The 17,072-nt window shown below is 38.7% G+C and overlaps 1 protein-coding gene and 1 pseudogene across 13 annotated transcripts in view; both read left to right on the plus strand.

Moving 5' to 3' along the window:
* Nucleotides 1-17,072, plus strand: part of Dock3 (dedicator of cytokinesis 3) — a 707,026-nt gene that overhangs the window by 500,799 nt on the left and 189,155 nt on the right. The gene's annotated exons all lie outside the window — the stretch shown is intronic.
* Nucleotides 1-17,072, plus strand: part of LOC134476086 (amyloid beta precursor protein binding family B member 1-like) — a 44,620-nt pseudogene continuing 27,548 nt past the window's right edge.

Here is a 17,072-nt window from a genome sequence, read left to right on the forward strand (position 1 = left end):
TTAAACATTTTCTTCCTATTTCAAATACATTTTGATCGGTTTTGGTTTCTCACACCAGAGAAACAATGAGGTATTCATGCATATGTGTCTAATTTATTTACCTTAAGAATATGGACTAAAGGCACATCCATTTTCCTAGAAATCTCTTGAGTGTATTTTTATTATGACAGAGTAGTACTACATTAGATTAAAAACTTCTTTATCCATTCACCAGTTATTTAGTCAGATTTTGTAGATTAATATGTGATTTGTTTTGGAAAGAGTACCATAGGCTGCAGAAGAGAATGTATAGTGTGTTGTGGGGTGGAAAACTCTATAGATATATATTAAGTCCATATGCTCAGCTCTGATATTTCTTTAGGTTTTTTTTCTAGTTTATCTACCTCTTTGTGAAAGTGGGGTGTTAAGCTCCCCACTGTGATTCTGTTAGTATTTATTTGATCTTATATGTTCAGCAGTATTTATTTTATGAAGATAGGTATTCCAGTCAGTGCATAAATATTTATAAACATTATCTTCCATTGTTGGATTTTCCCTTAACTAGTACTAATGACTTTCTTCCTTGTAATCAGTTTCACCATATTTAAACTTAAAATTGCTACCTGTGTTTGTTCTGAGACTTTTGGTGCATGAAATAGTATTTCCTACCCTTTGATTTTTTTTTTAGTTGATGAATATCTTTTTGGATTACACAAGTTTCTTGAATGCAAAGAAGTGTTAGGTTCTTTTTTTCACCTAGTCTGCCAATCTCTGTGTTTTAGCTGGAGAGTTGAGGCTGTTGATGTTGAAAGACATTACCAAAATGTGTTATGTCTCAAAACAATGTATCATTGCATTCTTTCTCTGTTGGCAGCTCATTTGTTTTTGTTTTCCTGATTTTTTGAGTTATTATTATTTATCCATTGACCTTGTTTGCTGTTTTCATTTCATCTGGGTTTTTAGCTTTATTGGTTTCATCATTTGTATCTAAGATATTCTTGAGTATTTTCTGGAATACAGGTTTAGTGTTCATATCTCTTGAGTGGGCCTTTTTCATGAAATGTCCTTTATTTCTCTGACTATTTTGAAGGAAAGATTCACTGTTTGTTTTAATTTGTTTGTTCTTAGGGTTTAAATATTTCACTCTAAGGTCTAGCCTTTAAGGTTGTATTGGAGAAGGGTGCTGTAATTCCAGTAGTTCACTTTTATTTATGATTTTTGCTTTTCTCTACTCTTTAAAATTCTCTTTATTGGCTATCTGGCAATTTAATAGCAATATGTCTTGATAAACTAATTTTTATCATAATTAGTTGGTGTTCTGGAAGTCTCTTTTTTCATCTTTGGGAATTTTTTTCCTTTGATTTCCATAATCATATTTATAATTACATCTGTTTTATCTTCCAGCTTTTCTTCAAGTAGGCTTAAATTAGTCTTAAAGTGTCATCTAGTAGCTACCGAATGATCATTTATAATTTCTTTGAGTACTTCATAATTTACCATTTTGTCTCTTATTTTACTGTGTCTTCACATTGGACATTTCCGCAGTTTTTATTTGTGATATTTCTGTCCTATAAAATTTAGAGGATTCTATATCTTTAGTAATTTATCATTTATGTTTTTGAATCATTTTGGTCAGCTCTTCTAATTTTTTTACTTATGTGCCCCCGAGCAACATAATACATTGAGAGTGATAATTCTGTGAACTTTTAGTCCATTTTTGTTCAAATTGGTCTACTTTCTTGACCTCTTATATAACCTTATTATAGAGTTCCACTACCTGCTATTTACTTTCCACCATTTGTGCCCTCTTTATCTGTGTTAGGAGTTAGGAAACCTTGGGGGTCTTCTGTTGCCTTGTTTTCCCATTTTCCTGTGTGCATGTACATCCATTTTTTTATTGTTTATGACCACCAAGAATCCTGATATTGGCACAGAGAAATGACCAGTTGTCGACCACTGCTATGTTACCTTGGTTGTAGTACTAAATTCAACAAAAGTAAAGGCATCAAATGTCAACTGGACATTGACACACCATAGGAAATACTCTTGAGCCGCCCTTAACCAGCACAGAGAGGACTATAGTTTTAGTGAAGATAATTAATCCACCTATATTCAAAACACTAATCTCTGCTGAATATAGGCAGTAGTCCTAGAGCTCAAACGTATTACTAGGCTAAATGCTTTCTTCTTTAGGACTGTTCCCTCTGACGATTATACCTTCCAAACTTAACCTTCCATAACAGAATACAGACCCTGTGATCTGGGTCTGATCGTCTATCCCCAGAGTATCCTAGGAGATCCCTGAGTAGCTTTCACCCTCTCCAAGTCTGTCTCTCAAGGCTTGTGTCTCACATAAACTCTACAACAGGGTAACACTTCAGTCCTAAAGTGAAACTCTTCTGCTAGATGTTGGACTCTTCAATTAGGTTGGTTTGTTGGTTGTAATCTCTGTTACCCTGTGTCATGGAGACCCTAAAAGCTCTCATTTGGGGTGGGAGGCATGGTCCCAGTATCCTCCTAGCTCACTGTGCAGGACATCCCAGCTAGATATCCACATTGACTGGGAGCCTTGGGTCAATATTTTGAGCCTGTTTTGTAGTTAGTACTGTATTCCATCCTATCTCCTTCACTCCCTCTCTCACAGCCAAGAAGAGAATCTTGGCTCTGAAATGTACTTTCCCACATCCTCATGATACCAGAGTAAATCCCCCCAAAGATTCAGTAAGGAAACCTATCAACCTCTGTGTCAAGCCTGCTTGCACCCAGAGCTAGAACAAGAGAGACACAAGTACTAGTGGCAAGGGACCCTTGGGTTTTTAAAATCCTTATTAGGAATTTGTAAATTCTTTGTCTGGAAATGAGGATGCTAGGCTATACATGAAATCTTTGACTTGTGTACTCCATGGGCTAGTCTGGATAGTGGGCAGTCTGAACCATAGGCCAAAAAACCATAAATTACTAGACCATGTTCTTGGAGGTGTGATTGTCTAGTATCTGTGTGTAGCTGCATTTACTATGAAAACCTTTAAGCAGAGTGATGGTAGTAGGGTTGTGTGCACAAGGTCTAGAAGCTATCCCAGCAGTCCCTGGGTGGCACCCATAAATTAGACACCATCCCACCACAAAACCCATTGTAGCTCTTTTTTTTTTTCTTGCATTATTGAAACCTCTGTTGTTTCATGCTTCCTGCCATTTTCCTTTTTGGCATTTACTGTATTCTGGCTGTGCCTGCTGCTGGCTGGGTTTCACCATCCACCCTGCCGGCTTTCACAGCCTGGAATTTGGACTCCTGGGAGCAAGGGAGCTAAACAGTTTCTCCCAATTCCTTGTCATAGTTAACATTTTTTCAGGGCCCAAGGTAGCTGTTAGTTTAGATGCATATTGCCTGTTTGGAACAAAATGACCTTTCCTCCTGGAGATACAAAAATACGAGGTTTACTTTATTTCTGCACCATTTGCAGAAGCAGAGGAGTTAATTTACAATTACTTCCTATCTCTGTTCTGTCTAAATCTGTCTTATTTCTTATATATAATGAGGCAGAGAGAGGTTGAACATCAGAGATGATTCTGTGACCCAACTCTGTCTGAATCCAGGAAGAAGTGATAGGATTACCACTCCCATCTTTGCTCACTTGGCTAAACTCTGGTCTTTCTGCCCAAATCATATCTCTGTCCGGTAGCAAGGTCAGTACTCACAGGAGTGTGTTGAGATTTTTCTTTTACCTTTGCACGGAAGGGAAAGTTTCCCTCCTCCACAGAACCTGTGTTGATCCAGTGCTGGTGTGCATCCTTTTTTTTTTTTTACTTTGTTTGTCTTTCTAAATATCAGTATTTCTTGGCTTTTTTTCATTGCTAGTTCACTCAAGTTGCAATCCAGCAATTTCCTGTGGTTCTCATGTCTTCTCACATAGTCACAATACCTGTTTGATTGGACACATATCTCAGAGTGGCTTGTGAGTGATGCCTTTCTCTAGCCCACAATCTTTCACCAAGCTGAGATTGGTAATTAAATGCACAGTGATACAATGAGTCCAGTCCTCAGGAGAAACAGTGTTTTCCAATAAATTTCAAAGAATATGTTTTACAGATTAAAGTAGAACCTCAAAGAGTTTTCTTGTTACTGATAGTGCTTTAACCTTTGCTTGGACAGGATTTCACAAGGATAAAAATGCCTTTTAAGTAATTTTAATCAATGAATTGGCAAAATATCTCAACTGTTGGCATTCTCAAAAAAATTTTTTTGCATTATTTGCAGTCAGTCTCAACCAGAGAAAATTCAAATTTCTATCTCTGCCAAGACCACTACTCTGCTTTATACTGTAGTTAAATATCATGTGTGGGGTTGGAGGATGGAGGGAGACACCACATCATTTTAAGGAAGTTGCAGCAAGAATTTAAGGCCTGATATGAGGACCAAAATAGGTAGATAATGGGAAGTATGAAGAAAACGTTCAAACGGGAAGAGAAACAAGGGAGGGAGGAGGAGAAGGGGAAGGAGGAGAAAAGGGAAAAAAAAGATAATAGAAGGAAAACATGGAAACAAAGTCTTTTAAAAATTAACAAGAGAAAGAAAGGTTGAAGGAAGGGGAAGGAATGGAGAAAAAAGAAAAAGCAAGATATATATAGGTACAAATTCCCTGTGATGCATGTGATCATTTATGTATATCATAAGAGTACCAATAAAATTAACACAAAAGATGTAAGATAAAGAATTTAAGGCATGAAAACTAGTTTGCTTCCTAATGAGTCAAAAGCCTTAAAATTCATAAATAATCACTATTTGCATTTCAGTATGTGCATAAATATATAATCACTGTGTGATACAGATATTAGATGTTTCTTGTGGGGCTGTTGAGACAAGGGGTTACAAATACACAAAGGCATAGAGTCCATGGAGCCAAATTTGGGAGGGGATGGTATTTATAAATACTGCATGTGAACAAATATAACATTACTCTGGATATGTGATTCCACTGCTCAATTTCACAATAAAAAAATTCAAATAAACATTTCTAGATTGACCTTAATAAAGTAGATAAATAAATACTTAGCATATAAAACAATACTTAGAATGTTGATCTGTATTATTTTTAATATTGTTATATTCATGATATTAAATTTTCATTTTGGTCAAAACATATCATATAAAATACGTATTACAAGTTATGTAGTCAATCATGTAAAATTGAGAAGTACTGCTTATTCTCTCCTCTCACATTTTGTGAAAAAATACTCAGATTTATCATATGCAGCCATGCCATCATATGTTTATTACTAGAGCCATTTGATGAGTCAGTCAATATACTTTCCAGGGTGTATTACTTTTACTTCAATCAGACTGGTTTTTTAAAAAAAAATTTTTGGTACATGTCTGCAGTACATAATGATTACATTTGTTATGGGGAGTTGGTACATGTACATAATACATCTTAATTCTTTTTACATCCCCTTTCCATCTCTCCTTCATCCCTCCCTCCATCTCTTGGTCCCCTTACCTTTTACAAAAGATCTATCTTCCTGTTTCCTATTAAGTGTCCTTTACTTTGCTCTTAAATGTCTCATTCATATATGAGAAACCATGTGATATTTAAGATTGTGTGTCTGACTTATTTAACCTTTTGGTCTCAAGCTGCATCTGTTTTCTTACAAATGACTTAACTTCTTTATGACGGAATAGTACTCTGTAGTATATAAATCCTTTTTTTTTTTTTAGTCATTCATCTGTAGGCCATGTCCAGTATTTAACTATTACAAGTTTTACTACTATAAACATGAGTATGGGTTGTGATAGAGAAGCCGCGGTGGAGCCGGAGCCCCGCAGCCTGAGCCACCTCCGCCACCTGGGCCTGGGGTCTCGCCACGCAGGATCAACCAAGGCCATGTCTGTCCTATCATCCCTGAGCCAGTTGGCCATTAATGCCAACAGCCATGGAGGCCCTGCACTAAGCCTGCTTCTGCCCCTGCACGCTGCTCACAACCAACTGCTCAATGCCAAGCTGCAGGCCACAGCTGTAGGACCCAAGGACCTGTGTAGTGCCATGGGGGAGGGTGGTGGGCCTGAGCCAGGCCCTGCCAATTCCAAGTGGCTGAAGGAGGGCCAGAACCAGCTCCACATGACCAGCCCACCATGACCAGAACTACAACGTGACGTTGACCCTGGCAGAGGAGGCCAATCAGGATCCTGAAACAGCACCCTTGGGCCCCAAAGGGCTAATGCGTCTATACGCTGAGCTGGAGCTCTCAGCCCAAAATGCAGCTATCCGGTCCAGCTTCGAGGACCTGGCCTGATCATCAGCACCCAAGAGCATGGGCCAGATGAGGGAAAGGAGAAGGCGGCAGGGGAGGCCAAGGAGGACGATGAAGATGAGGATGACGAAGAGGAGGAGGACTTGTCTTCTCTCCCAGGGCTGCCTGAGCCCCTAGAGAGTGTGGAGGTCTGTGCTGGCCCCCAGCCTCCTACAGATGGCTCCAGGGAACATAGCAAGAGTGCCAGCCTCCTATTTGGCATGCAGAACAGTACAGCCAATGATGAGGACTCAAGCTGGGCTACCTTATCCCACGGCAGCTCCTCCTATGGTTCCCTGGAGGACACAGATTCCTTCTGGAACCCCAACCTCTTCGAGATGGATTCTGATCTGCCAGCTGGGTGGATGGGGTCCAGGACACCTCAGGGACCTACTACTGGCACATCCCAACTGGGACCACCCAGTGGGAGCCCCCTGGTAGTCTCTCTCCCTCACAGGGGAGCAGCCCCCAAGGGGAGTCCCAGCTCACCTGGACAAGGTTTACCCATGGAGAAGGCTATGAGGATGGAGAGTTTTGGAAGGATGAACCCAGTGAGGAGGCCACAATGGAGTTGGGACTGAAGGACCCTGAGGAGGGGACATTGTCCTTCCCAGCTCAGAGCCTCAGTCTAGAGCCACTGCCCCAAAAGAAGGAGAATCTGCCTCCACAGAATGCCAACCCAGGGATCAAGTGTTTCGCTGTGTGCTTACTAGGCTGGGTGGAGATGACTGAGGAGGAGCTGGCCCTGGACACAGCAGTGTGGCTGTCAACAATTGCATCCATCAGCTCTCCTATCACAAAAACAGTCTGCATGACCCTATGTCTAGGGGCTAGGGAGAGGGAAAGGATCTGCTGCTGCAGCTGGAGGATGAGATGCTGAAGCTGGGGGAGCCACAGAGCAAGGCACTACTGCACACCCAGCCCCTCATTAGCATTTGAGTGTGGGGCGTCAGGCGGGACAGTGGAAGGGACTTTGCCTACATAGCTCGAGATAAGCTGACCCAGATGCTCAAGTGCCACGTGTTTCGCTGCGAGGCACCTGCCAAGAACATCACCACCAGCCTGCATGAGATCTGCTCAAAGATCATTGCTAGCACAGTGCTTGCTGCTTGGTGAATGGACTCTCCCTGGACCACTCCAAACTCGTGGATGCCCCTTTCCAAGTGGAATTTCCAGCACCGAAGAATAAGCTGGCACAGAGGTTCCAAGTCTATTACCTGGGGAACGTGCCTGTTGCTAAACCCATTGTGGTAGATGTAATTAACGAGGCCCTATAGTCAGTCCTGTCCTCCAGAAGCCCTGAACAGTGGACCCCAAGTCATGTCAGCGTGGCCCTGCCACCCTCACCATCTTGCACCAGCAGAGAGGCAGTTCTGGAGGAGTGTTGGGTGTGCTGCCTGTCCTTCTTGGCTGTGAGCAGAGATGTCCACATGTTTGTGTTCATCATGGCTGCCGGCCCAGCCTCCTTCTGCTGCCCCATGTTCTGGTGTGAGCCCAATGCCGCCAACCTCTCCAAGGCTGTGCAGCCTGTGTGCATGCTCCGCTACCAGAAGTGTCTGGATGCCCGCTCCCAGACCTCCACCTCCTGCCTCCTAGCACCCCCTGTGGAGTCTGTAGCCAGGTGCGTAGGGTGGATAGTGCACAGGGGTGTTCAGTTACTGTGAGGCTCCCCCAAACCCAAACGTCTAGGGGCTCAGATCCCATGAAGAAGCCCTCTCCTCCTCCCACTTGCTTGTGTAAGGGGCCCCAGGGAACTCAGGGGTGTGGGGCAGGAAAGGGCCCTGATGCTGTTCCCAGGCCTCAGGTCCCCCAAGCTGCCCCTCCTTAGGAACTGAGGTTCCCTACCCAGGGGCTGGAGAAGATAGCTGATCCCATCAAGGAAGTGATAGCACTGGATTAATGACAAGAGGAACAAAGAAGCAAGGCCAGCCCTGGGCTCTCCATCCCCAGTGTTTGAGGTGGAGCAGGAGGAACTGGTCCAGGCCAGACCTCATCCTCATAAGGATCCAGAAGGTTCAGAAGGAATATAGGACTGATGTGAGCATGGGTCCTCTCTTCCCTGCTCTGTGGGTACCTCCGCTGTACTGATATCACTCATAAAGCCTGTCTGCCCTGCAAAAAAAAAAAAAAATGAGTATGGATGTATCAATATAATATAATGTCTTTCAGGTAGAGACCTGGAAGGGGAATTTGTAGTTTTTGTTTTTTGAGGAATTTCAATACAAATTACCATTCAGTACAAGTTTACTTTCTGCCTGGTTACCATAATACATCCCATTATCTTCAAAATAGCTGCCTATACCATCAGATCATCAATAAAATCTAACAATACAAGACAGAACAAAACTAAACCTAAAAAAATCATAAAAACAGTACAAGACTAATAATAATAAGAAATTAATAGTAGTTACCCCCTTCCCCTCCCAGGCATTTCTTCCCTGTCACTTTCATAATATCTAGTGAGTTTCACTAATGAAACAAGAGTTTCACCAACTTCTCCTGTTTTTTATACTAGGGAAGTAACACAGTATTCACCCATGTGAGTTCAAACCATTTAACCCATGAACGTGATCTCTAGTTGCATCCATTTACCTACAAAAGCCTCAAGATTATCCTACTTTATAGCTGGGTAGGTTTCCATTATCTGAAAATACTGTATCTTTCTTATCCATTCTACAGTTGATAGGGTGTTTTCTGGTCTCCCATTGGTTGGAATCAATCTCCTTTGGTTTTTAATCTATGAATTTTCTTTCAAGTTAAATGTGTTTCTTGTATATAGTATGTTGATGGATCTTGTTTGTTGATCCACTGTCTCCCTGTGTTTCTTTTTATTGGTGAATTGAGGCCATCTGCGTTAATGGTTAAAACCAGCATACATTGGTTCATCACAGCCATGCTCTCCTCCTGCTGCTGGCCCTCCACTTTTCCACTTTGTTCAACTGCCTGTCCTATTTGGCGATCCTGCTCTGCTGTTGTTCCTGGAACCATGATCATCTTTATCTCTCTCTAGAATACCCTTCAGCACTCTCTGTAGGGTTGGTTTTCTGGTCATGAATTCCTTCAGTTGTTCTTTATCATGGAAGTATCTTACTTTTCCATCAGTTTTGGAAAATAGTTTGGGAAGGTACATCAGTCTGGGTTAGAAGTTGTTTTCTTTCAGGACCTGAAACACTTCACTCCAAACTTGACTTGATGGTTTGTGTTGAGAAGTGTGAGAAGATTCTGATGATTTTCCTTTACAGGTGATGTTTCTTTTCTGTAACAGCTTTTAATATTCTGTTCTTGTGTTGAATTTCTGGAATCTTAATTAGTATATGTCTGGGTGTAGATTTCCTTTGGTTATGGCTAGTTGGATTTTTATATTGCCATACTTTTCTGAATACCAGATCCTTTTTCCATGTTTGAGAAGTTTTCTGCAATTACTTCTGTAAATATCATTTTTATTTCATTTGTGTTGACTCCGTTTTTTTGCTGATACATATCACTGTGTTTTGTTTTGTTTTGTTGGTACTGGGAATCAGACTCATGACCTTGTGCTTACCAGGCAAGTGCTTAAGCCACTGAACTAAATTCCGGGCCCTGATACCTACAGTGTTAGTGAAACATGAAAACACCACAAGCATCCAATTGCATTTTACCTCCATAGCTATCATCACAGCCTGTGTTTCTCCGGATAAGCTAGTCATTTACGGAGAGCAGGGGGTGGGTTGGGGGGAATTGGTACTTCTTGTTTGCCGGCCCACATGCCAAACAGAAAGTAAATAGGAAACAGCAACTTGAATAGCACCGTAAATGAAATCAACTCCCAAGACTATACACGAAATTTTCCATCTAACGCACAAACATTCTTCTCAAGTGCACATGAAACATTCTTCAGGATACAGCAGGGCTAGGCTACATATATAAACAAATTCAAAACACTCAGATCATATCAAGAGTATTTTCTGACCACAATGGTTAAAACTAGAATTCAGTAATGAAGAAAACTTGAAAATTCACAATTATGTGAGAATTAACACTCTTCTAAACAACTAGTGGATCAAAAAGAAAATAAAAGCCAGGCATTATTCCCCATGTGTAGTCCTACCTACCATGGAGGTTGAGACAAGATTGCTGAGCTAATTTGAGGTCAGCCTGAGGAATAGCCATCTCAAAACAAAAAGAAAAAAAAATTTTAAGAGAAATATAGGTATAAAGATATTTCATGTTAGTCTTGACAATAAACTTTTAAATATATTATCAAATGCACAGGTAATAAAAGCAAAAAAAAAACTACATAAAGCTCATAATCTTTTGCATGGCAAAAGGGATAACCAGCAAAAGGAAAAAGTAGCTATGGATTGTAAGTCATTTATTTGATAAAGGGTTAACATCTAAAATATATAGGGAACTCATTTTTTTTTCGTCTTTTTAATTTACATAACTCAACAGCAGAAAAGCAAATAAGCCTATTTTAAAAAAACAGACAGAGATAAGGTGCTGTGGCGCAGACCTATAATCCAGCTACTCCAGAGGCTGAGGCAGGGGGTTCATGAATTAGAAGTCATCCTGGGCAGTTTAACGAGATTCTGTCTCAAAAACAAAAGGCTAGGATTAGCTCAGTGAGAGAGTGCTTGCCTACATGCACAAGGCTCTGTATTCAATCTGTAGTACCAAGGGGTGGGGATTACGGGAGGATAAAGACCTTTTTCCCTTGTCTAGAGGACAAAGATGTTTTTCCAAAGAAACATACAAATGACCAATGGGCAATCATATCATTAATCATCAGAGAATATAAATCAGAAACAATGAAATTGTGCCTCATTCCTGTTAAGAGGTCTGTAATTAAGAAGTTTGGGCAAGATGAACCTTTGCACACTACTGTTGGAAATATTAACTGGTGCAGCTATTATGAAACAGTATAGAGGTTTCTTAAATAAAAACAGCTTATAATCTAGCAATCCTATATCCAAAGAAACTGAAGTTAATATCATAGATATCTGTACTCCTGTAGTCTTAGAAACATTATTCACATTAGCCAAGATACAAAAACAATCTAACTGTTTGATAATAAATGACTAAAGAAAATGTGAAACAGAACTGCATCAGAGGTGAGCTGTGCCCAACCAGTGCCTCGAATTGGGCCTCTTAGGGTCCAAGATTGGGCCTGCCTGGTTGCTAGCCAACAGCTCCTGGCACTGCCATTCATTCACAGGGCCCTGCCTCCTCCTGGGTTCCTGCTGCTTCCAGCCCTGTCCAATAAGATGGAAAGGAATTGCCAGGCAGTGTGGAGGCCCAGCTAAGATTTGCATAGTTGAAGCAGTCCTTTCACTTTTGACACACTCAGCATCTTAGCTCTCAATGTTAAGAAACCAGATCATATTCTATTTTTCTTTAGCAAGTGGGACATCTAAACACTAACATTTCAAAAAACATAGAAGCCGAAAAAAGTATGGTATACACACAGAATGTAGTATTACTTAGCCATAATAAACAAGGAAATCCTGCCATTTGTGACAACCTGGATAATCCTGGTTGTTACAAACATTATTCAGGTGTAACCACAAATCCTGATATTAGCCATGATGGTATTCTAGCCATGAAGCTAGAATTCAGTAATGAAACTAGGAAAATTCACAAAAATGTGAAAATGAATACACTTCAAAACCTCTAGTGGGTCAGAAAAGGAGCAAAAAGGAAAGCAAAGCTGGGCCTAGTGGGTCCCCAGGTGGTATCCACATACTATATTTTATAATAAGCAAAATAAACTAGGTGTAGAAAGATAAATAATACTTCGTGATCTCCCTTGTATGTGGAGGCTTTAAAAAGTCAAACTCATAGAGTATAATTATTTTCAAGATCTAGAATAGTGATGGTAAACCTGTATCGTGTATTATTTTTCTTTTTTTAAAAAAAAAGATGTAAGCCAGGCCTTGTGACACACACCTGTAATCCCAGCACTTGGGAGGCTGAGGAAGGTGGATAATTGCAAGTTTGAGACCAGCCTGGGCTACAGAGTGGGCTAAGGCCAGCCTGAACTGCATAGTGAGACTCTGTCCCAAAAAGAAAAGATAAAAGAAAGGAAAGGAAAAGAAAAGAAAAAAGATGTTAATGTTTGAGTCATTTTTTTCTAAACTAACACCTCAATTCAGGTTTAACTGCAATGTTGGCACTTTGCAGTGAGCAAGGGGTTTGGGGTTGCAGTTTGGACACTCATCTCTAAAGGTTTGCTATCTCTGAGCTAGAGCATGGGGGAAAAGTAATGGTGACAAATTGGGTATAACTTAAATAATTTTGGTAGATGTAATAGCTGCTGTCTATATTTATGAATACTGTGTATTCATTATATGTAAAATACTCTAAGACAGTAGACATATTATCATATACAAAAAATAACTGTGAGGTGATAAATGTGTTATTAGCTTGTTTATGGTCATAATTTGAAAATTTATATATATTTATTAAATGATCACATTGTGCAACTTTTACATTTTATTTGTCAGTCTTGCTTCAATAAAGCTGAAAAAAGAGACAATGGCCTAATGGGCCTTTGCTCATTTTAAAATAATTGTCAATTTAAGAATAAATCCTAAATGAACAGCAGTTCATAACAAAGCAGTGTTCTGAGAAAATGCTGTAGACTTAGTGTTTATCCAAAATATTAAGAGGAAGATCATCTCTAGTCACAGCAGAAAATATTCCAACTATGGGAAAAGAATTTAGCAATAAATAAATATAGAACCCAAATAGTCACAATTAGAAAAGAACTTCTCCATGACACATCATAGTCAAAATTCCAATAGAGAAAAGCAGCAAATCACGTATAAAGATACTTACTTTTTTAAAATTTTATTTAAAGAAAGACTAAACAAAATGGCAAACAGGTAGAAATAATACATACTTTCAAAGAAAAAATAAGCACTAAGAAGTCACTAGTTGATGTTTACATATTGTCCTCTTACGAATAGTTGTTCAAGATACAAAAGTGAAACAAAGTGGGAATTCAAACAGCAAGACTGCAAACAGTTCTGTTCAACTATCCAACAAAAACTGTGTAATATAATTATCAATCCTATACACTTAAACATACATGCAGTTATCCATATCTTCATTTATGTTCAGATTAAGCAAACCAAAACAGGCTAAAATCACTCCGGACAAAGAATGATAGTATTGCTGGCTTTCACATCATGACACTATGGGATCAGCACTGGGTACTCTAGTGTCTGTTTTTCTTCAAGTTATTTGTTCATTTCATGGTGCTTTATAAGATCAGTTCTCGTAAACTATTTATAGGTTCTACTCATGCCTGAGTCTTAGCATGTATTTCTGTCCTTTCTATAATAGAGGGAGAAGCAAAACAAAGCAAGACAAAACAAAACATATTCCTATAAACACATGAAATGAAAAAGACATAGAACCAGTGTACAAGGAGTTCTATCATGGTTACTGTGTTGTCTCATGTTATCTTCAATAGAACTGTCTATATCATCAGACATAGTATAATTGAATATAGCATTATATAACAATATTAATGAAAACACAACTTTGTAGATAATGTAAAACTTCAAAAACAGGTAGTAATCAAACCAGAATGGGTATCATAGTGTATCTTGTCATCTTCAGTGTAGTTGCCTATACTCTCAGAATTGATACTATCAATTATAACAATTTTAAATAAAATCTGTCCATACCAAATAGCAATCAAACAAACCAGATTTAACTAAGATCAGTCATGATAAAACAGTATAAGTTTTACAGGGCTCCAGATTAAGTTAATAGGAAATTAAAGATGATTACTATATCCTGTTATTTTGGGGATAGCTAGCTATCTGTGCCCTCAGATCTAGTACAAGTAGACAAACTGGGACAGAATAAAATCTAAGCAGAGTGGTGCGAGTAATATGAGTTTTAAATCCTGATACACTATTAACAATATCTTCTGCCATCTTTTTTAAGACTATTACTCCCCTTTCACTCCCCCAGGGTGCACTGTGCATTTTTGGGTCTCACCCACACGCTCAGTTTTTAGATTGGGGGGTCAACCTGCTATTTGCCTAAGTGGTTCTGAACCTTCTCCCTCCTGGACTTGATCTCTAGTTGTATTCCTTTACCTATTAAGGCCTGTCTTTCCAACGTATCCACAAATACTGGTCTACTTGCCACTATTACTCTCTAGTTCCCTGTCACATAGAGCATTGTTTTCTCATATTTGATTTTCGGTCCATAAACCCTTTTTCAAGTTAATTATATTTCCTATAAAGAGCATCTCAGTGGACTCTACCTCGTAATCTATTCTGCCAGTATTTCTCTCTCTCTCTCTCTCTCTTTTTTTTAGCGTACCAAGGCCATCTATAGTAGAGATTATAGCCAACCTTCTCTGCCTCAACTTCTGTTGTGCTCTTTTTCTGCCATTAGTTGTCTGCTTTGCTTCTTCATTCCATTTTCTGCTCCATTCATTGAGGCCTTTTTGCCATTGTTCCTGGAATTCTGGTACTTCTCTCTCTCTCTCTAGAATGTCCTTCAGAATTCTCTGTAGAGTTGGATTGGTGGTCGTGAATTCCTCCAGTTCCTCTTTGTCTTGGAAGCATCTTGTTTCTCCACTAATTTCTTTTTTTTTTTAATTTTTTTATTTAAGGAGAAAAAAACAGAAAAAGGGTACAAGTAATACAAAATTTAAAAAATAAACAGTAAGAAATCACTAGTTAATAGATTACATATTCTCATCTTAGAAATAGTTGTTCAAGTTACAAAATTGAAGCATTTAAAGTGGACTTTGAGACAGTAAGACTGCAAACAGTTTTGTTCAGTGATCCAAAAAAACTCAGTAATATAGTTATCTATCTTATACACTTAAACATATATGCGGTTATAACCTTTAGAGCACTTTTTTTCTTTTCTTTTGTACAATGACAATTACACATTTTGGGTTTTATTACTCCCACAGTTCTTATTACTTTTTTTGAAGAGAGTAAAACCAAATGTGACATATCAGAACAGAGTCAGTCAAATCAAAAGGATGGACATAATAGATAATGTAAAAACTAAATACAAGGTGATCAACAATGGTTACCATACTGCTTCTTGCTATTTTAAGAATTGCCAGTTATAATAAAATTGAACAAAACAATAAAGAATAAAACCAAAGCATTGGAGACATTTCAGGACTTTAAAAGAAGATAATAGTCAACCGGAATGGGTGTTAACCGGAATCTTACTGTCTTCACAGTTTTACCTATACTTGCAAACTTGGTACTATCAAGCAAAGCAGAATAGGGGAAAATCAGTCAAAACAAGATGGTGAGGGCAATGCAGGATTTCAAATCAAGTTAATAGGAAATCAAAGCATGTTACTATAATGTATCCTGCTATTTTTTCTTTATTTTTCCCTTAATTAAAAAGATTTTTTAAAAGTAAGTAATTTTTTTAAAAAAGGGGGATTGAGATAAAAGAGGGCATAACAACAGAACAGCGCAGGTCAAAACATAACCATTTAAGCAAAATAATGTTTCACCACAGGATATCCTGACATAAAAATAGTTACCATAGTGTCTCTTTCCTTGAAATCTTTGAGTATAACTTTGTATACTATAGCACCAAACATATCAAGACGCTATAAAACCATTCAAGAGGATGACATTATTACAGGATATTTAGAACCAATTACCAGAAAATGAACAATAGTTTCTGTATAATCTCCTTGTCTATAAAAGTTTTTACTTACATTATCATATATAATAAAATCCAATAAGATACATCCTTTTAAGACCGATGGAGACAGAAGAATACAAGTTTGATGAGATGTCAAAACAAAATGATACTAAATCAGCACTAGCTATTATGATGTCTTGTTTTCTCCAAAATAGCTGTTCCTACCATCCGATCTTCTCTGCCTCATTTCTGTTGAGCTCTTTTTCTGTTGTTGGTTGTCAGTTTGTCTTCTTCATTTTGCTTTCTGCTCCATTCATTGTGGCCTCTCTGCCACTGTTTCTGAAGTCTTGGTATTTTTCTTTTTTAGAATATCCTGCAGTATTCTCTGTAGAGTTGAATTGATGGTTGCAAATTCCCCTAGTTCCTCTTTATCCTGGAAGCACCTTGTTTTTCCATCAATTTCTAGGGACAGTTGTGCAGGATATATCAATCTTGGCTGGAGGTTGTTATCTTTCAAAGCTTGAATTATTTCCCCCACACTCTTTGTGATTTGATGGTTTGTGCCGAGAAGTCTGCTGTAATTCTGATGGATGTTCCCTTGTAAGTGATCTGTTTCTAGTCTCTGACGACTTTTAGTATTCTGTTCTTATATTGGATTTCTGGAATTTTGATTATTATGTGCCTGGGTGTAGCTCTGTTTGGGTTGTAGGTGGCTGAGGTCCTGTATTCCTCATACATCTGAGTATCTTTACCATTTGCTAAATTAGGGAAATTCTCCTGGATTATTTCTGTGAATAGCTTTTGTAGCCCATTTGTTTGTGTCCCTACTTCTTCTTTTATGTTCTTAATTCTTAAGTTATAGATCCTCTTATCATCTTCTAGGCTTCATGTTGTTGCTGGGTTTTTTTGTTATTTTTAAGTTTTTCATTTCATGCTCCCATATTACAAATCTGCCCTCCAGTTCAGATAATCTATCCTTAGTTTCTTTCAAGCTGTTATGCCAGCTTTCAATAGAGTTTTTAGTTTCCTGGTAATCTCTTTGAACCTGCTTCATGTATTCTATGTTTTCTCTATTTTCTCCATCAAACATTCTCCCTTTTTTTCTATTCTTCCATTCCACCATCTGTTTTTTCTATAGCAGTATTTAGCACTTCTCTAACTATTCTACTTATATCTTG

Source organism: Cavia porcellus, unplaced genomic scaffold, assembly GCF_034190915.1.
Source record: "Cavia porcellus strain 051 isolate PalLab524CR breed Dunkin Hartley unplaced genomic scaffold, mCavPor4.1 scaffold_5, whole genome shotgun sequence".
NCBI lineage: Eukaryota > Metazoa > Chordata > Mammalia > Rodentia > Caviidae > Cavia > Cavia porcellus.